Here is a 22,207-nt window from a genome sequence, read left to right on the forward strand (position 1 = left end):
CTTAGCAAGGATTGCTTACATGCAGCTGGAGTTGGTGCGCTGGAGGATGTCCGTGTTGGAGATTTTGTCTTTCCATGTGACACCTAGTATACTCTGCAAACATCTGATATGAAAACCCTCAAGACACCGAATATGCCTGCGGTAGGGAGTCCATGCTTCTGCACCAAACAGTAGGGTGGAAACGCAGACTGCCTGGTAAACGGCCGCTTTGGTGAAAGTACGGAGATCTTTATTACCAAAGACTCGAGCTCGAAGTCTGCCAAAGGCAGAGGAGGCGAGATTAAAGCGTGCCTGGATCTCGCTGTCTATGAAGCATGTGGGTGTTAAAATGCTTCCAAGGTAGCTGAAGTGCTGAACAACCTTTACTGGTGAACCATGAATATAGAATTCAGGGGGTGTGGGGGTAGGGACCATGGTCTGTACAATGATCTCTGTCTTTTGAATGTTAACTTGTAGGCCACAAGCTAGACTGCGCATACAACATCCAGTGTGTGCTGCATTGTGGTAGGGCTGTGGACTTGGAGGGCACAGTCATCGGCATATTGCAGTTCATGAATTGTGAGAGTAGTGCACTTGGTGATGGCTTGCAGGCGGCGAAGGTCAAAGAAGTTCCTGTCCAGACGAAACTGCAGGCAAACACCCTCATCGGGGCTGAGGGAATTGCGGGAGAGGAGGGTGACTGCTGCCAGGAAGAGGTTGAAGATCACTGGCGCCAGTACACACCCCTGTTTCACTCCTACCTGCACAGGAAAGGAGGGAGATTGAGATGTACCCACAGTCACACAAGCCTGCATGCCAAAATGAAACTGTTGTAGAATGTACAGAAATCTTGGTGGCACCCCAAACTTCTCCAGAATGACCCAGAGGACTTGACGGTCAATGGTGTCAAAAGCTTTTGCAAGGTCGATGAAGGCAATGAACAGGTCTTTTTTCTGTTCTCTGGCCTTCTCTTGCATTTGGCGCAGGACAAAGATCATGTCGGAGGTGGAGCGATCCTTCCTGAAGCCGCACTGTGACTCAGGAAGGATCCTTTCTGTGATGCTCTTGGTAAGACAGGACAGCATGACCCTCGTTAAAACTTTCCCTGCCACAGAGAGCAGGGATATGCCACGACTGTTACCACAGATGGACTTGTCACCTTTTTTCTTGTGAATGGTAACAATGTGTGAGTCTTTCCAGTGACAGTGGGGTCGGTCAGATTTTTTTGATTGACAAGGGTGTTAAAATGCTCAGCCCAACGCACAGGAATTTTTTGTTTGTCCTTATGCAGAATTGTACCATCTGCAGATCTGATAGGGGTGATTCTACGTTTTTGGGGTCCATATAGTGATTTTATTGCATCGTAGAAGGCTTGAGAGTTGTTGGTGTCCGCATATCCTTGGATTTCATGGGCTTTCCTAAGCCACCAATCATTCTCCATTATGCGAAGCAGGCGTTGCACCTCAGCAGGGATATTACTCCAGTGTGAGTGCAAAGAGGGAGATTGTGGATTGAAGAGGTGAGCAGTGAAGGCTTTACGCTTCTCCTCCAGAAGGACCAATATTTCGGGGCAGCTATCGTCAAACCAGTCATGGTGACGCTTAGAAGTGAAACCAATTGTGTCAGTAGCGGCTTGTTGTATGGCTGAGCTAAAATTAGCCCATACGCTTTCCGCTGTATTGTGTAGGGGATGAATGAAAACAGAGGAAAGGTTATTAGCCAAGCAGCGACGGTACGTAGCAATGACATCAGGGGATTTTAGGGATCGGAAGTTGAGCCGCCTTGAGGGTTGATGCCTAGTGTGTTGGGGTCGGACCTTTAGGTGTATCTTGGATTTGATCAGCCGATGATCTGTCCAGCACTCCACACCACGCATTGCTCGGGTAATGGAGATTTCATGTAGATCTTGTTGCCGGGTAATTATGTAGTCGAGTAGGTGCCAGTGTTTGGATCTGGGGTGCATCCATGATGCTTTATATTTGTTTTTATATTTGGGAAATTGAGTTGGTTATGACCAGTTTGTGCTCAGAGCAGAGGGAAAGTAGTCGCAGACCATTCCTGTTTATGTTGCCTAATCCATGTTTCCCAATTACCCCAGACCAGAGCATGTTGTTGGAGCCTACTCTGGCATTGAAGTCTCCCATAAGCACAAGTTTATCAGTGTGAGGAACTTTAAGGAGAGCTGCGTCAAGAGACTCGTAGAAGACGTCTTTGATGCTTTCTTCAGCATCCAGAGTTGGCGCATAAGCACTTAGCAATGTTGCATAGCGAACCTTTGCAAGAGGAATGCGCCAAGTCATCAGTCGCTTACTGATTCCCACAGGAGACTCTGGAATGTTCAGGAGCAGTCTGCTCTTGATAGCAAAACCTACTCCATGTAGACGGCGGGTATCTTCTGGAAGACCCTTCCAGAAGAAGGTGTATCCTTGCCCGACTTCTATTAGGGAGTCCTCTCCTGCGAGCCGGGTCTCACTCAAAGCTGCAATGTCAATATTGTACTTTTTAAGCTCGCCAGGGCAGTGTGTCTGCGGGGTCTGTCAGTTCTAATCTTCACATCAAGAAGTTTTTGTACGTTCCATGTAGCCAGGTTTAGTAGTTTAGAACTATATTTATATTTTCGACCGCGTAATGGGATGCCTTGTCGACTGCGGTGGGCCGCCCAGGAGTGTAGGGAACAGGCAATGTTTGGGTCACCTTTTCTAGACCCTCCCCTCGGCAGGGGGTGAGCAGTGCGGACCCTAAAGAGGGCTGCTCAGTCGCACAAGAAGCTGCCGAAGGTGGACGCTGTTCCAACCCGTCCTCGCAGCGACCATCACATTTGTGCCGCCTCCGTGCAGGGCTCAGGCTAGAGGCTGCCAGTCTGATCCAAGACCTGCTCCCGTCGCATTTGCCCTGTCGCCGAAGGAGTTGTACGGTGAAGTGACAGCATGCGCAAAGAATGGATTTAATGTGAAGAGACGGGTGCGCAGACCCTATCTCCACAGCTTCACTCCAAAATCCATTTTCCAGTGGCAGGAGATGAACTCTAGACAACCGGATGGACGGTGGAATTGCAGGGGGCTGCCAGGTCTCTGTCCTTTGTTGAGCCTGCCTCTCGCGTGTCCCCAATGCGGCCTTGTCTTGAGGAGATGAAATGCTCACGGAAGACAACCCACAGGGCAGTGGGGGCAGCAGTCTTAGATGATGGCGGACTGAACTCGCCATGTCGAGGAGTATCATTGGCATAAATGGAGTTTTAACAGCGGATCTAGTGATGCCACTCGACTAGTCCCTCCATACCTGATAGACCTCCGCTGTTGGTCCACGGCTACTTATTCGACTGGGGACCATCACACGTAGCCCCCAGCTTATTTCGTAGCTTACCTTCATATCTGAAGGGTTGTCCATTATCCGCCACCTATGGACGTGGTTGGTAGCAGTCAGCTCTGCCCCAACGTGCTAACCATTACACCATGGAACCTTGGCATGTGTCAACTTTTCCCATGAGCAGCAGAGAGTTAAGTCATTCAGTCCAGAAGCTCGATAGCAATGAGCAAATGAAGCCTTTGCTTTTTAAGCCCATGTTTCCCCAATTCCGACTCGGTTTGAGAGTGCCAATTTCACCGCCATGTCAGCAGTTGCGCATCACCTCTGTTTTTCCCCTCCCTTCCGCAAAGAACCTAAAAAGGTTCCACCGAGATTTTAACTCGGATGGCTGCATTCAAAGCCTAGAGTGCTAACCATTACACCATGGAACCAACACACCCTGCTGGCTGGCTGTCTGAGAGGCGGATAGCGATGAGGCTAGGTGGAATCAGGTAGACAGGAGCTAGCGTTTGGTCAATGGACCGCCTCGCCTAAAAGAGGCGGACGTGGTTCCTCTGCCGAAACCCGGGATTGAACCAGGGACCTTTAGATCTTCAGTCTAACGCTCTCCCAACTGAGCTATTTCGGCCTGGTCCTCGTGTGGTTTAGCCAGCAGGCAGGTCTGGGAGACCTCCCGTCATTTTCGAGAAGAGCAGAGTCGAAGGTCCCAGAGAGAAAATTAGTGGCCCGTACGGGGATCGAACCCGCGACCTTGGCGTTGTTAGCACCACGCTTTTTTATTTTTTATTTTTTATTAAGAAATTTCAATCAATAAAATACAATAAAAATAAATACAATAAAAACTACATATTTTCTTCTACATACATCTCTACATCACATATCTTCCATTTAAATACACATTTAAAAAAAAAAACTCCTTCACTTCCGGGCAGCTTCCAAATTAAATCTTCTAAAACACAACAAACTTTTGGGGTAAAAACATCATAAAAAGCATGAACAATATTTTCACCTTTAAAATACAAATACAGTCTTTCAATATATAATTCAGTTTTCCTTTTAAACACAGTCCAAACATCCAACACAATTTTTCTTTTTTAGCCACAGTTCTTCTCTCCCATATTGCACTTTTCATTAACATTACACACAGAGTTATAAAACTTTTGTTTTCACACTTATTTTCCCAACCAAACATCACAACTCTATTCCATTACATTACATTTTCATCCCACTCCTCAGTCAACTCTTTAATTAAACATTTACATTTCTTTAAAAATTCCTCCAGTTCTTTACAATATAAAAACATATGTAAAATCCACTCTTCCTTTTCTTGGCATACTTTACACAAAGCGTTTTGTTCCATTCCTAGTTTATTTGAAACAGCCTCAGTAAAAACCACTTTAAGCCTTATAAAATATTTCAAACATCCCAATTTTGTTTCCACATATCTCCCCCCCATGTTTCTCCATATACACTCTTTTTTTAGATCTTTACATTTCTGCACCCAGTATCCATTAACAATTGGTTCTTTAAAAACACCATCTCTAAAAAAAACATAAAGCATCTTCACCGTACATGTTTTAAAACCATACAATTTTTCTCTCAACTTCACATACACTTCCTTTCCATTTGTCCCCTCTTCCATACTTTCAATCCTTTTTATCCAGTCTTTAGGTATTGCCTTTTTGATTATTTAATATTTATTAATTATCTCTTGTCTGCTAAAATCCTCCTTTGCCTCCTCCATTATGTCCACAATATACTGCACTGGTAAAAATCCATCTTTAAATTCATATAAAACATCTCTTACTCTTGTGATTCCCAGCTCCCACCAGTTCTTAAAAAATATCTCCTTTCCTTGATTTAAAATGCCATTGTTTAATAATAAAGGCTGATTTAAAATGTTCTCTCTACCTCTTAGGTTAAAATGTACATTAGTTAAAAATTTACCCCAGGCGCTCATCAATTCTTTGTAAAAATCCGGCAACTCCTCTGTCATCCATTTCTTTACTCTCATCCACAGTACATTATCTCCAAGTGTAAAATTCCCACATTTACTTAAAAAATATTCCATCGTCTTTTTCCATGCTGTTTTGTTCTCTTCATTCAAGTACTTTTGTATTATTTTTACTCTTAAACTATTCTTTCTTTGTTCAAAAACCATTAAGCCCAAACCTCCCTTCCCCACTTCTCCTATTAATGTGTTGTACGCAATTCTTGCTGGCTTCCCTTCCCATAAAAAATCTAAAAAACATTTTTTCAGCCTTTTTTCTGCCCACAATGGCATGGATGACACATATAAAACATACCATAATTTAGAAAACATTAAAACATTCAGAATTAAAACCTTCCCTTTCAAAGTTAAAGTTCTCAGTTTCCAAAAGTTCATCCTCCTTTCAATACCCCCTAATAATTCCTCCCACATTGTTTCTCCTACCTTCTTTTCATATATTCCCATTAAAACCCCTAAAATCTTCATTTCTTTTGTTTCCTTAAAAGCAAAACTATTTGTTAAATCTTCTGCCCCTCCAAATCTCATATACACTGTTTTTCTGCATTTACTTTTGCTCCTGATCCCTTACAAAACACTTCTACGATTCTCATTGCTTTTTTAACACTCTCTAGATCCTTTACTATCACTGTAGTATCATCCGCATTTTGAAAAATTTTGTTTTCTTCTCCCTCGATGCCTATTCCATTAATTCCCTCTTCTTGTTTTGTGGCCAGGCCTAGTGGTTCAGAAACTAACAAATATAAAAGAGCTGAAAGTGGACATCCTTGCCTTATGGATCTAGTAACTTTAAAACACTGTGTTAAAAAGCCATTACATTTAATTTTTGTTATTGCTCCTTTGTATAAAATTCTTATCCATTTAATAAAATTCCCTCCAAAACAAAAACTTTTTAAAATATCAAATAAAAATTCGTGTTCTACTCTGTCAAACGCGTTCTCAAAATCCAAACTAATTATGTACCCTTTTTTGTTCTTTTCATGCATGTATCTTATTGTATCTTTTATACTTAATGTTGTGTCTGCTATGTCTCTACCTTTCACTCCGTACGCTTGGTTGGTTTTAATTATACTCGGCATTACTTCCTTCAATCTGTTGGCTAAAATTTTCGATAAAATCTTTAAGTCTGTATTCAACATTGTAATTGGTCTGTATTTCTTCAAATCTATCTTCTCTCCTTTTCGCTTGTATATCAATTTTATTAAACCCATTCTCATTCTTTCATTCAGTTCTCCTTTCTTAAAAATATCTACATATACTTATTTTAAAATGCTAGTTAAAAAATCTTTTAAAACTATATAAAATTCACTCCCCAAACCATCTATACCCGGACTTTTCTTTTTGTTTAATTCACTTATTGCTCTTTTTATCTCTTCGTCTCTTATATCTTCATCACACTCTTTTTTGTCTAGTTCTCCAATGGTTGTTTTTATTTGTTTCAGTAACTGCAGTTTCTCTTCTTCTTTCACTCCCTCTGCACTAAACAAATTCTCATAGTATGCTTTTATTTCCTTTAGTATTTCCTCGTTTGTTTCCACAACCACTCCATTATTTCCTCTAATTTCTTTTATCATTTTCGCTTTCCCTCTACTTTTTTTCTAGATGGAAGAAGAACTTTGTACATTTTTCGCCCTCCACCTAATATTTTGCCTTACTTCTTAGTCTTGCTCCTTCATATTTCTCCTCCTCCATTTCTTTCAAATTACCCTCTAAATCTTTTATTTTTTGTATATCTTTCCCAATTTCATTTAATTCTTTTTTCAATTTTTCTCTTATTTCTCTCTCCGTATTTCTCTTACTTTTCTGTATTAACTTGCAGTACTTCATAGTACATTTTTTAACTAAATATTTTGTATTTTCCCACCATATTCTTTTATCCTCAATATACATTTTGTTCTCCTTTTCAGTTTCAATAATCTCTTTAACATGTAAAATATAATCTTCATTCTTTAAAATCTCTGTGTTTAAAACCCATACTCCCGGCCCTCTTTTAATAGAACTCCAGTCTATTTGCATAAAAATTGGTTTATGATCGCTTAGACTTGTTTCTTCATATTTAATACTACTGATAAAATCCTCAACGTTCCTTGTACATAATATAAAATCAATTCTTGTTTTGCACATAAAATTCCCCACTAATTGTCTTCTTGAATATTCTCTCGTTTTTTCATTTCTTTCTCTCCATACATCGATCATATTATTCTCTTCCATTAATAGCTTCAACTCTTTTCTTCCTTTGTCACTTTTAAAAAACATTCCCTCACCCATTTCTAATTTGCTAAAAACGTTATTAAAATCACCCATCATTATAACTTCTTTATATTTCTTTAAAAATTCTCTAAACACTAAAAAACTCTTTCTTTTCATTCTCTTCCGTTGGCGCATGAACGTTAACCACAACTACTACTTTCCCCTCAAAATCCATTTCTACTGCCATACATTTCCCTTCTTTATCATTGTATATTGTTTTACCTTTTACACCTCTGTTTTCCTTTATTAAAACCGCTACACCTCTGCCCTGCCTATCATCCCCATTATTATATAAAATCTCTCCGTTCCATCTTTTTCTTATTTCAGTCATAAAACCTTCTCTCCAGTTAGTCTCTTGTAATAAAATCACATCTTCATTCTTGAACATTTCTTTCATTTGCTCAAATTTTCTTACATCAAAAGTCCTATGGCATTAAAAGTAACACAACTAAAACCCATTAAAAGAAAAACAAATAAATACCTAAAAACCATTAATCTTCATCTTCTCCCTCCAGGTCCTTTAACACTTCAAACCTATTTTCACTTTTATCTAAAACCTTTAAAATAGTCCTTTTTCTTGCGATACCAATATTTGGTTTTACCTTTACTAGTCTTCTTCTTAATTGTCCTTTCCCCTCTCTGTCTTTGTCCATCGTTGTTTCTTCTTCACCTTCAGTCTCACTTTGATCCTTCTTTTCATGTCCATCTTTCTCCACGTCATCCAGGTAACTTATAAAACTGTCCGAAATGTCCATTACTGTCCATTGAGTGTCCTGCTCCATTGTTTGTTCTTTATCGTTCTCTTGTTGTCCTTCCTCTCTGATGCTCGCTGCTCCTTCCATTTCTTGTTGTAAGCTTTCTTCCGGTTGTCCTTCATCCGTTTGCCGTTCCTCCTCGTTGTTTCCTTCATGCACCTGTCCGTCCACCCGATTTTCCCAACCTCCTTCCTCTGTTCTGCAGATTTTTCACTTCACATTTAACTCCTTTTATTACCAGTCCATCAGTCAGTTTGTCACACACTTCTTCTTTTTCCATTGTCAGTTCATGTTCCTTTCCTTGTCTTGGTCTTAGCGCTAAAATTTCGCCATGTCCACATAATTCCGTCACAGCTTTAATAATATCCTCCGCTTTTACCTCAATCACGTTTTCCACATTCACAATCACTGTAGCCTCTTTTAAATATTTCCTTTCGTTGATTTTCTCACTCACATCTCTGGTGTTTCCATTTCTCACTCGTGGTCGATTATCCAGTCCATTGTTGTTTGCCGTGCGTTTTTCTCCTGCCAGTCCATTGTCGTTTGCCTTTCGTGTTCCTCCTGCCAGTCCATTGTCGTTTGCCTTTCGTGTTCCTCCAGGCAAGTCCATTGCCGTTTGCCTTGCGTGTTCCTCCTGCCACTCCATTGTCGATTACCATGCGTGTTCCTCCTGCCAGTCCATTGTCAATTACCATGCGTGTTCCTCCAACCAGTCCAGTGTCGTTTGCCGTTAATCCGTCCATGCTTGAAAAAAAAAGAAAATAACCACCCTCCAGCCAGCTAAAAGCTGCTGTTAGGTGGTTTAAAAAAAAAGAAAGAAAAAAAAAGCTATTTTGGCCAGGTCCTTGTGTGGTTTAGCCAGCAGGGATGTGTGGGAGACCTCCCGTCATTTTCGAGAAGAGTAGAGCGAATCTAACCTGCGACCTTGGCGTTATTAGCACCACGCTCTACCCAACTGAGCTAACCGGCCTCTCTCTGTCACATTTTTTCCCCAATTTTCAGAAATGTCCTGGTTGCCCTAATCAGGCTGAATAGATTAAAAGCAAAGCCTAATAATGGGCTTGTCCGGGATTTGAACCCGGGACCTCTCGCATCCTAAGCGAGAATCATACCCCTAGACCAACGAGCCGAAACATACTTCCTGCATGCTGCTGCCGGGCCGCAAACATTTCCGCTTGCATGGCTTAAAGGGCAATTCATCAATTCATCTTCCTCCGCTTATCCGGGGCCGGGTCGCGGGGGCAGCAGTCTGAGCAGAGAAGCCCAGACTTCCCTCTCCCTTGACACTTCCTCCAGCTCTTCCGGGGGGACACAGAGGCGTTCCCAGGCCAGCCGGGAGACATAGTCTCTCCAGCGTGTCGTAGGTCTTCCCCGGGGTCTCCTCCCAGTGGGACGTGCCCGGAACACCTCCCCGGGAAGGCGTCCAGGAGGTGGCAACAGATGCCCGAGCCACCTCAGCTGACCCCTCTCGATGTGGAGGAGCAGCGGCTCTACTCTGAGCTCCTCCCGAGTGACCGAGCTTCTCACCCTATCTCTAAGGGATCGGCCAGCCACTCTGCAGAGAAAGCTCATTTTGGCCGCCTGTATCCGGGATCTTGTCCTTTCGGTCATGACCCAAAGCTCATGACCAAAGGTGAGAGTAGGAACGTAGATTGACCGGTAAATCGAGAGCTTTGCCTTACGGCTCAGCTCCTTCTTCACCACAACAGACCGGTACATCGACCGCATTACTGCAAAAGCTGCACCGATCCGTCTGTCAATCTCCCGTTCCATCCTTCCCTCACTCGTGAACAAAACCCCAAGGTACTTAAACTTCTCCACTTGAGGAAGGATCTCTCCACCAACCTGAAGTGAGCAAGCCACCCTTTTCCGACTGAGGACTATGGCCTCGGATTTGGAGGTGCTGATTTTCATCCCTGCCACTTCACACTCGGCTACAAACCGTCCCAGTGCATGCTGAAGGTCCTGATGTGAAGGGACCAACACGACAACATCGTCCGCAAAAAGCGGAGACAAAATCGCGTGGTCCCCAAACCTGACACCCTCCGGCCCCTGGCTGCGCCTAGAAATTCTGTCCATAAAAACTATGAACAGAACCGGCGACAAAGGGCAGCCCTGCCGGAGTCCAACATGCACCGGGAAGAAGTCTGACTTAATACCGGCAATGCGAACCAAGCTCCTGCATCGGTCATACAGGGACCGGACAGCCCTTAGCAAAGGATCCTCAAAGTATTCCTTCCACCGTCCGACGAAATCCCCAGTTGAGGTCAACAGCTGCCCACCTCCACTGTGAACAGCGTTGGTAGGGCATTGTCTCCCTCTCCTGAGGCGCCGGACAGTTTTCCAGAATCTCTTCGAGGCCAGCCGATAGTCCTTCTCCATGGCCTCATCGAACTCCTCTCTGGCCCGAGTTTTTTCTCCACAACCAACCGGGCTGCAGTCCGCTTGGCCTGCCGGTACCTGTCAGCTGCCTCAGGAGTCCCACAAGCCATCCAGGCCCGATAGGACTCCTTCTTCAGCTTGACGGCATCCTTTACTTCCGGTGTCCACCACCGGGTTCGGGGATTGCCGCCTCGACAGGCACCGGAGACCTTACGGCCACAGCTCCAAGCAGCCGCTTCGACAATGGAGGTGGAGAACATGGTCCACTCAGACTCAATATCTCCAGCCTCCCTCGGGACCCGGTCGTGGCTCTGCCGGAGGTGGGAGTTGAAGATCTCTCTGACAGGAGACTCGGTCAAACGTTCCCAGCAAACCCTTACAGTACGCTTGGGTCTGCCGAGTCTGTCCAGCCTCCTCCCCCGCCATCGTTTCCAACGCACCACCAGGTGGTGATCAGTTGACAGCTCCGCTCCTCTCTTCACCCGAGCGTCCAAGACATACGGCCGCAGGTCAGATGAAACGACCACAAAGTCGATCATCGACCTGCGACCTAGGGTCTCCTGGTGCCACGTGCACTGGTGGACACCCTTGTGCTTGAACATGGTGTTCGTTATGGACAATCTGTAACTAGCACAGAAGTCCAATAACTGAACACCGCTCGGGTTCAGGTCGGGGGGGCCGTTCCTCCCAATCACGCCCCTCCAGGTGTCACTGTCGCTGCCCACGTGAGCGTTGAAGTCCCCCAGTAGAACGACGGAGTTCCCAGTCGGAGCACTTTCCAGCACTCCTCCCAGAGACCCAAAGAAGGCCGGGTACTCTGCACTGCTGTTTGGCCCGTAGGCACACACGACAGTGAGAGACCTATCCCCGACCCGTAGGCGCAGGGAAACGACCCTCTCGTTCACCGGGGTAAACTCCAACACATGGCGGCTGAGCTGGGGAGCTATAAGCAAACCCACACCAGCCCGTCGCCTCTCACCATGGGCAACTCCAGAGTGGTGAAGAGTCCATCCTCTCTCAAGGAGTGTGGTTCCAGAGCCCAAGCCATGCGTAGAGGTGATCCCGACTATCTCTAGTCGGAACCTCTCAACCTCACGCACCATCTCAGGCTCCTTCCCCGCCAGCGAGGTGATGTTCCACGTCCCTAAGGCTAGTTTCCGTGTCCAGGGATCGGGTCGTCGAGGTCCCTGCCTTCGACTGCCACCCGATCCTCTCTGCACCGGCCCCTTACGTCTCTTCCTGCAGGTGGTTAGCCCACGGGAAGGCGGTCACGGTCACTTCGGGCTGAGCCCGGCCGGACCCCATGGGAAGAGGCCCGGCCACCAGGCGCTCGCATACGAGCCCCAACCCCGGGCCTGGCTCCAGGGTGGGGCCCCGGCTGCGCCATACCGGGCGACGTCACGGTCCTTGAATGTTTGTCCATCATAAGGGGGGTTTGAACCGCTCTTAGTCAGACTCGTCGCCTAGGACCTGTTTGCCTTGGGAGACCCTACCAGGGGCATATAGCCCCAGACAACATAGCTCCTAGGGTCATTCGGGTACTCAAACCCCTCCACCACGTTAAGGTGGCGGTTCAAGGAGGGGTTAAAGCGCAATATTTTAATTAAATCTACAATTAAAAGGTAGCCAGTGCAAATTTGCCAGCAAAGAGGAAATGCGGCCTCTTTTTTTGTGGTCATTGGAAATCACGCTGCAGCACCTGCACACGTGCTAGGGATGGCGCCTCGCCTTTGTCTTTGAGAGCGATGGACAGCTTCACTCCATCATCGAGGGGAATTAGCTCAAATAGTAGAGCGCTCTCTGCGCAAAAGAAGGGGTCCAATCTTTGCGCCCCGCACGCAAGCGAAAAGGACGCAGAAAACGTGAAAAAAACTTACAAATTTGCCCTGCAACAATATTCGGGCTATATTCCTGTACGTTATGGAAGAGTTTTAGTTACATGTGAAACAAGTCACACTCCGCGGGCTGGGCTCGAACCCGTGTTCTGCGCGACTAGTGTGTGATCAACTGCGCATGCGCCTTCACTTGGTTATCAATTTGACATATCATTATATTGATTGATATTAATTGTGTATATTATTTTTAAAAAAAGCATATTACATGTTTATGGTTTAATAAAACTAATACAAATGTTTATTCAAATATGTGTTTTTTGTGTGTGGGATTGATTGATGTGATTTATCTGATTTATTTTAGGACACTTCAAATGTTTTATACACACAAATGCACACAAATATCGAAATGTAATTTTTTTTATTAAAATGAATACAAACAAATATTGAAATAAGTACACACACATAAATATATGGACATACACACAATATATGTGTTATATACAATGTATACTCTATGAAAGAGTGGGTGGGCCCATGTACAGTTTGCACATTCCAGTCCCAAGGCAATTAAAAGCATCACAATGAATAAGAGTGTGAACAGTATTTATTTACTAAAACATCAAGACATTAATGAACAACAATAAACAACTAACAATGTAGAAATAGAATAGAACATTCTGTAATATAAATTAAACAAACAAGACATTACAGAAAGATTGAGAGAAAAAAGAACATAACTGTATTTACACGTAGATATTTATTTACAGGTATTCACAAACAATCTTTTTTCTGTGTTGGAAGATTTTTATTATGGAGGTGGCTGTCCAGGTTTTTTCTGCTGGCGCTGTTCTACCAGCCACTCCTCTAAAGATATGCCACCAGAGACACTGGGGCAAAACGTGGCACTGCCGAAGCGGCTGTGGCCGAACTCCTTGGTTTTGGGCTTGCTACACTTAGAGCATTTGTTATATGCCACTTCACAGACATATTTCCTTTTGTGGGCTCCACTGGCCTCCTCTTCTGCCCTGCGTCGTCTGTTCCTCTGAGTGAAGCGGGACACAGACACCGGGGCAGTGGGAGCAGGAGCCTCTCGCACGTCAGGAAACACTGGAGTTGGAGCCAGGAGAGGAGCAGCTGAAGCGCCACCTGCACCAGCTGCCAGCAGCGTGGGCGCAGTGTTCAATAAAATGAACTGGGGCAGTGGCACAGGAACTGGGGGAGGAGTAGGAGCTGCTGGGGTAATTGGCCTCACAATTGCAGCACTGGCAGGTCGTCTGCCCGGCCGTAGCTTAGGAGCCTGTCACTTCCTGGGTGTTCTCCCTTCGATTAAACCTGCAATCAAAAAATGTATTCATAATAAATAACTGCTATCCCTTTCTTTCAAATGTCAATGTAAAACCATGCTTACCACTGAGTGAGAGTCCTCTGATTCAGCATAAACAGCTGAAGTGACGTGGCCTCCATCAGAGTTTGGCAGTTCAGCACCAGGTCTCGGATGTGGTGGTAATCCGTGAGCACCTTAGTCCAACGAGGAAGACGGACTCCATCCTTCTTAGTTGGGGACTTGTGAAGTGCACACAGTTTGATACACCTGGCCTCAACTAAGCGACTGGTGCTGGGCCACTGAGCTGGCCCCCCAGGATGACCAATCAGGCATCTCTTCACACTGTCCACACCCGGTGTCACTCCTGTGTTTTTCGGAGCCTTGAAGCGTCCCTGGGTCAGTTTGGGCTGGTGTCTGGGCTGATAGTGGATCTTCCTCTTGTCCCCATCAGGAAGAGCAGTCCACAGACGGATGACCTCTGTGACCTGCTGCTCGTCCAGGTAGAGTGCCTGACAGCGGGACACCAGGTACTCAGACAGATCCTGCACCTTATCCCAGCCTGCAACGCCATCGGGTCCAAGAATAGGAGCCTGCAGGAAAGTATTACAATAACAATACACAGCATGTTAAATGTCAGAGTGTAAAAGCAAATAGAAACCAATAATGAGAAGCTTACTTACAGGAGCCTGGTCTGCAACACTGGACCCAGTTGATGTTGCAGGAGCAGAGGCAGCACTTGGCTGGACAGAAGGCTGTGGAGGAGACTGCAGAGGAGGCTGAGCAGGGCGCAGAGGAGGAGACTGCAGAGGAGGCTGGGCAGGGCGCAGAGGAGGAGACTGCAGAGGAGGCTGGGCAGGGCGCAGAGGAGGAGACTGCAGAGAAGGCTGGGCAGGGCGCAGAGTATCCATAACAGTCAAGGATTTCCCAGACTGACTGTACAGATACTCCATACCCAGCAGCTCCCCTGCAAAAGAACACACATACAAAGCACATTCACATTATTATAGCTGTAGTGGCTATTTGTCCATAACAAACTGAAACAAAAAAACCAATCAAACTTTTCAAAGTTTGATCGTTTGTAGGCTTGACGCAGTTTGAAAGATCAAAAGATTAAAATACTAAACAAGAAGATAATAAGCATAAATGCAAAATAAAGCAAATTCACTTTAGCAAAAGAAACCAAAGAAATAAGGCTATAAAGGGTCAAATTAAGCCTAAATTAAACAAAGTACAAATAACTCCAACAATAGTTGAATTATTTGAAATACAATATAAAAAAATGTACACTCAAACACTCATACACCTGTATAATGTATAATCTTTTGTTTGAGATAATAATTCTCACCTGTGTAAGCCCATGGAGGCTGGTAGCGATCATCCAGGGACATCTTCAGCACTTTGCGGCTGAGCCGGTCCATTGCCTCCCTCTCAACGCTACTGTAGGTCCTCAGGTCAGTCTTTCCCCTCACTGCTTCATCCATCCGGTCCTGGTTCCAGCGCATCAGGCCTTCCAGGAGATAGGCCTGGAAATGCGCATCACTGGCACTGGTCCCTACAGGTCAAATAAAGTCAAATATTAGTTATCTATGTATTCAGTATGGCAGAATAGGTTATAAAAGTTTAAAGTTTTTGCAGGTTATAAAAGTTATAACCTACCTGGGATGAAGCGATTTAAATGGAGGTGGAAAGACTCCAAGGAGGTGGAGCCACGAGCACAGCGATAGCAGCTGAGCTCCACACCACCCTTCTTCAGTGTGTCTGTCTTCTGGTACAAAGGGAAGCCCTCTGGGTCCTGAATACAGGCGATGTGCCTCTGCTGGTCTATCCAGACCTGTTGGATTCGCTCGTGGTCCAGCAGTGGTACCCCCAGAGTGTCCCTCCCCTTCTCACTGTCCATCTCATCAATGAGCGCCTTGATCCTCCAGGTGGTCTCCTCCACTCCTCTGGTCCGCTTGCGACAGTGCAGTGCCAACTCCTTCCTGGTGATCAGCTTATCCAGAGCCTTCTCTGTGACTGGACCAACTCCTCTGGCCTGTAACTCCCCCTGTTTGGCCAACCCTAGAGCAGCGACATCATCTGGATCCAGCTCAAAGATGCACCTGGAAAGCCGAGCCATGAAGGTGCCATAGAGCTGATGAGCCTCCGTGATGACACCTGCTGCAAAGCGCCGCATGAAGTGCCAAATGTCCAGGCGCACTTGGAGCACATCCCACTCTATGAACATGGCTCTGACCTGCGACTGTCTGTGCGCGTGTGGGCTGCAGCACTCTCTGTCCACATACATGACGGCGGGTGGTGCCACTCCCGCCTCCCTGTACCTCTTCATGAGACCCACCGCCATGGGCCACAATCCATGCCCCTCTGCCGCTGTGAGGACTGACACCAACACCTGGCCGTGCTCATTGCCTACATTAGTGCACCAACCAGCAGTGTTGGCAGCAGCACCGGCCAGTTTTGTAAAAAAAAAAAAAAACGTAGAATAAACAAATGTCAGAAAAATTTAAGATAATAACAATTATTATTACTCAAACTTGACTTTTTATACCTTTTTGGTGGAGTCCATCTTGAGGACAGAGCCAAAGACTGAGGTTATTTTGGCCTTGACCTCAGGTAGCCGCGAGAGGACGTCCCTGGCACAAACACAAACAGCCACTTGGGTTTGGGGATGGGTGGGAGGGGCGGGGGCACAGAAAAGAGTGGAGGCTCAACGATGGAGGAGTCTGTGAAGGGCTCACAGACAGTGAGGTACTCCAGCGTCCGCTGTGACCACGCTGAGGTGTGTTGCTCCTGCAGCTTTTTGTGAAGCTGTGTGACACTGTTGCCCTGGGTCCTCTCCCGCATCATTATGACTACACGGTAGTCACACGAGTACCTACAGACAGTCAAATAATTCAATGTTAATATCAGTAAATCAACGTATTTGATTTTATACAGTACAACAAATTACAGTGCATCGCTCTAAATATGAATGTGTTCTACCTGTAAGTCAGAATGGCGGGGAATTTTCTGCGGTGTCCCATGTCGAGCTGTCCCAGGATGTCTTCAGACCAGGCTGGATACTTCTTCTTGCACCCTTTGCACTCCAGATACTCTGTGGCCATGTCATACCACCCGTCTATGTCCAGGATCTTGCGCACAGTGCGATAAAGGCCAGCAGCTGTCAGCTTGTGGTTATTGCAGGCTGGCTGGACACAGACAAGTGGAATGGACCACATCTTCAGCGGCATCCAGAGGAACAGAGGGCGGCAGAAGAAAATATCAGGAGAAGTAGGGGGCTGGGTGAAGACGGTCGGGGGCTGGGGAGGATACCACCAGAAGTTGGGATGTGGCGTCAGCTCAGGCTTCCCTGTTTTTATGTTGGCCCTGAACAGAGTCTTCCTGATCCAGTCCTGCTGGAAAGATGGGAGTTGCTATTTCCAGTGGACAGGAAGCTCTGCAGGTGACTGGGACACCTGGCCAGGGGTCCACAATGCTGGAGGAGCAGGATAGGGGCAGGAGCAGGGGCAGTATCACGAGCCGGGGCAGGAGCAGGGCCTCTCGAGCCTGCAGTGGCTGGAGCGTAAAAAAACACAACAAAATTATCTTATTGTTTTAGACTTTCATTGCATGACTTTCTCAGCTCTGCTGGACAGCTACTGCGATTACAAGGTTTACTGCAAAGCATGTATGATTAGTAGAGAGACGACATGATGATGAAAAGATGGAAGGAACCAGTGAAAATCATCCTGTTTTTCATCCAAGCACCATTAGAAGAAATACAAGAAGAAAAAAAGATGGGATCAGCCAAGTGTGAAGCGAAGCAGACCAAACACTACAACAGCCACTTATTCCAAGGGGAGATGGGGGGAAGTGTGAGATGACAAGAATGAGCTTTAGTCAGTGATTACGATAAAAAATGAAATAAAACCTTTTACATACACCTTTAAATTCTCTTTTTTCCTTTGAGGATGTTCACTCAAAGAGTGAATGTAGATTGACACCTGAGAAGTGCCATTCCTCTGTGTTGTGAAATAAAATAATATGTCATTTAAAAAATACTGTTTTGTTTTATTTGTAATTGTTTGTAAAATATTGTTTAAGATTTACATACCTTGAGGAAGTTGTTCCTCAGCTTGCGAGGCTACAGTTGCCATCTCCAGGTCATCTTCCTCCTCAAAAAACTCCGTAGCAGCAGAATCTGTAAAATAACATAAAACACTAAGCACATGTCACCAACACACTTGTATGCGTTAAGTGATACTCACCACATGTAAAGAGCTGTCTCCGGGCTGCGGACTCAGACGCAGGAGGTACACGTGGTCCTGCAGCTGTTGAACACGTATTTTCGTTAGACATATATACTGCATAATATATACTGTAATGATTTTAAAGCTTGCAAATCACTTACAGGGTTTGGCTGGAGACAAAATCTTTTGTGCCAGCTGTGAAGCAGATAAATGCTTCCCCCGCGCCAACAGGGCCTTCACATTGGTCGCCAGCAGTGGCTTGTTCTTAGTGGCAGTAGGTGGAGGAGGAACAGACACAGTGGCAGTGGGCACAGCAGCAGTGAGGACAGATGCAGTGGGCACAGTGGTGGTGGGCACGTGGGCTGGAGCCTGCCTCTTCAGCACGTATGCTTTGAAAAGGGCCATATTGGTGTTAGGCCTGGCCTTTGCCTTCTTCAGGTAGGTGATGAGAGCCTGGGCCTCCTTGCTTGGGTCCTCATACACCTCCTTCATTGACCTACCATTAAAATCCCCAAACTCCACCATCAGACATCCAGAGTCTCCTGTCCTCTGGGCCTCCTACAGCATGGCCTGTTTTTTCTGATACACCTCCACAGCCTCGCCTACCTCCCTGATCTGCGAGGTGTATCTGAGGAACAGGTGTTTGTTGGCCGACAGCGGGTTGTCCCTCTCCTCCTCCCCCAAAATGCTGCTGACCAGATAGCAGGCATACCCCAGTGAGTTCTCCAGCAGCCACAGGAACCTCTGACCCTGGTGTTTCCCAAACTGGATCTTGCAGTGAGCCAGAACCAGGAACTGGTCTCCAGGATTCCCTCCATTCTGCCTCACAAAGGCAGTGGCCTCAGCCAGGACCTCCTCCTTACACCTGGCCCTCCCTGCCAACACGATCTCCCTCCTATTGGCCTCCTCAGTTGGCCCCATAAGGAGTCGACCCTCAGAGGTTCTTCGTAAAACCGGGTATGCATACATAATCTGAAAGGACACAGGCATAAACAGAACGTTACATAGCTGTCATATTCCAACTGAAAGTATTTTACTACAGCATTTGTTTTTTTTATGTAATTAATTATTATAATATTATAATAATTAATGATTATTATTATTATGAGCATAAGCATTATTGTTTTTATACAACTGTGAATCACTTTGAATTGCCTTGTGTACAAATTGTAAATAGTGTGATGAACTTATTAATAAGAAAATAAATAACACTTCTTGGTACAATCTTGCTGGTATCATGCCATGCTTAAATCATTTTGTTTTGTTTAGCTTTTGTGGCAGAGATTACTAAGAAACACCAAATATAACATAAAGGCGTTTATGACAATTCATAATAATATGATCATCAAACAGATCTAAAACTTAAAATGGTATATCAAATCGTTTTGGTATATCTTTTATAACATAGTTGAGAATCATTTGTTGAAACAAAAAAACACTTGTTTTTGCCTATTCATATCTTTTTAAATATGTATCACATAGTATTTAAAAAGATAACATAAATATGTATACTGGTGTATAACATAGTATAGTATAACATATATGAATTAAACTTTTTTTAAAGGTTTTAGTAAAAATCTTCTTGTGCTCAAAATAATGTAATGAATGACACAAAAAACAACAACAAAATTAACAACAACAAAAAAATGGTTTAAGGAGGATATAGCTTAATTAGCGGTCGGCTAATTATCTTGACAGTAGTGACATGTTTTTTACTGTATATCATCGTAAAGTTGCAGGTTCACATGTACAGAAGAAAACGTGTGCTATTACACGCTAGCTAGCTTTATTGGCATGTTTAATTGTCTAAAAACAAACACTGTTTATGAATAAATAATGATCGATTATACAGTCGTGAAGAATAGACTTACCTGTTGCAAAGATTGCAAAGATGACGATAATAATAGCGGTCGCCGATTGGTCAAAAGTAAGCCACAGGAGCAGAGCCAGGAGAGAAACGCGATTGGTCAAAAGTAAGCCACAGGAGAGAAAGGCGATTGGTCAAAAGTAAGCCACAGGAGAGAAACACGATTGGTCAAAAGTAAGCCACAGCACAGAAACACAATTGGCTCACGTGGGCTTACTTTGGGCTTACTTTGGCTCAATCGGTAGGAAGCAGTAGGCGCAAGCGAGAGGTGGCGGGATCGATGCCTGCATTCTCCAGTGCTGTCCATCCTTTTTACGCCCCCCTTCAAGGGGCACTACCTAGATGAGCTCTTGCGGCTCAGTGCTGCCGAAAAAGTTTTTTCGAACGAGGTACTGTACACATTCCTGGCAAAAGCAGGTCCCACCGAGATTTGAACTAGCAAGGAGCAAATGAAGCCTTTGCTTTTTAAGCCCATCTTGCCCCAATTCCGACTCGGTTTGAGAGTGCCAATTTCACCACTACGTCAGCAGTTGCGCATCACCTCTGTTTTTTCCCTCCCTTCCGCAAAAACCTAAAAAGGTTCCACCAATATTTGAACTCGGATCGCTGGATTCAAAGCCCGGAGTGCTAACCATTACACCATGGAACCAACATTACCTGCTAGCTGGCTGTCTGAGAGGCAGATAGCGATGAGGCTAGGTTTAATTAGGTAAATAGGAGATGTATTTTAGTCAATTGACCACCTCGACTAAGAGAGGCAGACGTTGTTCCTCTGCCGAAACCCAGGATTGAACCAGGGACCTTTAGATCTTCAGTCTAACGCTCTCCAAACTGAGCTATTTCGGCCAGGTACTTGTGTGGTTTAGCCAGCAGTGATGTCTGGGAGACCACACGTCATTTTCGAGAAGAGCAGAGCGAAGGTCCCAGAGAGAAAATGAGTGGCCCGTACGGGGATCGAACCCTCGACCTTGGCGTTATTAGCACCTCGCTCTAACCAACTGAGCTAATCGGCCTCTCTCTGGCACATTTTATCCCCAATTTCTCAGAAATATCCTGGTTGCCCTAATCAGGCTGAAGAGATTAAAAGCAAAGCCTAATAATGGTCTCGGCCGGGATTTGAACCCGGGACCTCTCGCATCCTAAGCGAGAATCGTACCCCTAGACCAACGAGCCGAAACATACATTCTACCTGCTGCTGCCGGGCCGCAAACATTTCAGCTTGCAAGGCTTAAAGCGCAATATTTTAATTAAATCTACAATTAAAAGGTAGCGAGTGCAAAGTTGCCAGCACAGAGGAAATGCGGCCTCTTTTTTTGTGGTCATTGGAATTCACGCTGCAGCACCTGCACACGTGCTAGGGATCGCGATTCGTCTTTGTCTTTGAGACCGATGGACACCTTATCTCCATCATCGAGGGGAATTAGCTCAAATGGTAGAGCGCTCGCTTAGCATGCGAGAGGTAGCGGGATCGATGCCTGCATTCTCCAGTGCTGTCAATCCTTTTTACGACCCCCTTCAAGGGGCACTACCTAGATGAGCTCTTGCGGCTCAGTGCTGCCGAAAAAGTTTTTTCGAATGAGGTACTGCACACATTCCTGGCAAAAGCAGGTCCCACCGAGATTTGAACTCGGATCGCTGCGAGGGTCGCTTAGGGTGCGATAGGGACCTATCGCACCCTAAGCGAGAATCATACCCCTAGACCAACGAGACGAAACATACATTCTCCCTGCTCCTGTCGGGCCGCAAACATTTCAGCTTGCATGGCTTAAAGCACAATTTTTTGATTAAATCTACAATTAAAAGGTAGTCAGTGCAAAGTTGCCAGCACAGAGGAAATGCGGCCTCTTTTTTTGTGGTCATTGGAAATCACGCTGCAGCACCTGCACACATGCTAGGGATCGCGATTCGTCTTTGTCTTTGAGACCGATGGACACCTTATCTCCATCATCGAGGGGAATTAGCTCAAATGGTAGAGCGCTCGCTTAGCATGCGAGAGGTAGCGGGATCGATGCCTGCATTCTCCAGTGCTGTCAATCCTTTTTACGACCCCCTTCAAGGGGCACTACCTAGATGAGCTCTTGCGGCTCAGTGCTGCCGAAAAAGTTTTTTCGAATGAGGTACTGCACACATTCCTGGCAAAAGCAGGTCCCACCGAGATTTGAACTCGGATCGCTGCGAGGGTCGCTTAGGGTGCGATAGGGACCTATCGCACCCTAAGCGAGAATCATACCCCTAGACCAACGAGACGAAACATACATTCTCCCTGCTCCTGCCG

At 45.5% G+C, this 22,207-nt stretch overlaps 3 non-coding genes and 1 pseudogene across 3 annotated transcripts; all 4 read right to left on the minus strand.

The window, feature by feature from the left end:
• Positions 1–464: 464 nt before the first annotated feature.
• Positions 465–3,366, minus strand: LOC143741414 (uncharacterized; annotated as a pseudogene).
• Positions 3,367–3,840: 474 nt separating this feature from the next.
• On the minus strand, positions 3,841–3,913 carry trnaf-gaa (transfer RNA phenylalanine (anticodon GAA)). Its single transcript has one exon. It is a non-coding gene; the product is annotated as a tRNA-Phe (tRNA).
• A 5,442-nt stretch (positions 3,914–9,355) lies between these two features.
• trnap-agg (transfer RNA proline (anticodon AGG)) lies at positions 9,356–9,427 on the minus strand. Its single transcript has one exon. It is a non-coding gene; the product is annotated as a tRNA-Pro (tRNA).
• Positions 9,428–20,871: 11,444 nt separating this feature from the next.
• On the minus strand, positions 20,872–20,945 carry trnai-aau (transfer RNA isoleucine (anticodon AAU)). Its single transcript has one exon. It is a non-coding gene; the product is annotated as a tRNA-Ile (tRNA).
• Between the last annotated feature and the right edge of the window lie 1,262 nt (positions 20,946–22,207).

The sequence above is a fragment of the Siphateles boraxobius genome, unplaced genomic scaffold (assembly GCF_051911475.1).
Source record: "Siphateles boraxobius isolate OS27281-9 unplaced genomic scaffold, OSU_SipBor_1 19, whole genome shotgun sequence".
NCBI classification, from domain to species: Eukaryota; Metazoa; Chordata; class Actinopteri; order Cypriniformes; family Leuciscidae; genus Siphateles; species Siphateles boraxobius.